This window comes from Limulus polyphemus, unplaced genomic scaffold (assembly GCF_000517525.1).
Source record: "Limulus polyphemus unplaced genomic scaffold, Limulus_polyphemus-2.1.2 Scaffold3997, whole genome shotgun sequence".
NCBI lineage: Eukaryota > Metazoa > Arthropoda > Merostomata > Xiphosura > Limulidae > Limulus > Limulus polyphemus.
Window position 1 is genome coordinate 59950 of NW_013669607.1, and position 1041 is coordinate 60990.

Genomic DNA, 1041 nt, shown 5'->3' on the forward strand with positions numbered 1-1041 from the left:
ACTAGCTCGAAACAGAATCGCAAATTACTGGGAACTCTCTTCATTCAATCCCGCAAACTTTTTCTGCCAAGTTTATATACAAAAGAAGGGGCGTCCCGAACAAACTCAGTCTTCCCCGATAATTCATGATCATTTGATAAGTTCATCACGTGTTACCAGCGTCACGTGACTTCCGCTGTCGTAACACTGCCCCTTCCTTAGTATTGTTCGTCATAAAACAATAGCCACTTACATTAAACCAATAGATAATTAACAATAACTTAATTAAAATGTACAGAATTTACAAAAACAAAATTAAAATACAACAAAGTCACTTAATTTTACAGGACGTTTCTTCTTTCATACTGGTCTCCGTCATATTGGCTTCTGCTTCGCGTGGGATTCATCTGCTCCATCAGGAAATATCCCATTATCGGTAACAGTCACATCAGTAGTAGTAACTTCATTAATGGCTTCACTGTTTTCCTTCTCAAAACCGGGTAGAGTTTCTTTTTCGACAGTGGCTTTTTCAGGTGACACGTCTTCAGCAGCGTCATTTGTTCTGTTGTTCACTTCGTTCCAACTAAAATGACTTGGACCATGATAATGCCAAAGCCTGTTGGCATGCGCCACCTTTGGTTTACCTCGCTGACCACATTTTATTCAGAAAGTCACGTCTGAGAGACGATCCACTATGTCATATGGGCCTTGGAGAAGACAACTTAGGAGACTTCCCTTTGGACTTCCTGGGATTATATAACCACACCTAGGCTCCTGGTACAAAGCTGACTTCAGTATATCTCTTGTTTGAACACACTTGATGGTGAATATCATCCTTCCTTTCAGATAACACTCTCACGAACTCTGGCACATTTTGAGGCAACTTTTCGTAAGGTGGGCGTCCTGTTTTCAGGTCCACTGGCAACAGAAGTTTCCGACCAAACATCAACTTTGCTGGAGTATATGCAGTGGCTTTATGCTCTGCTGTTCTATAGGCCATCAACAGTGGAGGGAGTAAGACATCCCAGTCATCTGGGCGGCTATTACAAAACTTTGCCAACT

The 1041-nt window shown here is 41.8% G+C and overlaps 1 protein-coding gene across 1 annotated transcript in view; it reads left to right on the forward strand.

The window, feature by feature from the left end:
* The window catches only part of LOC106470429 (myosin heavy chain, muscle-like), a 55280-nt gene that overhangs the window by 51930 nt on the left and 2309 nt on the right, over positions 1–1041 (forward strand). The window lies entirely within an intron of this gene.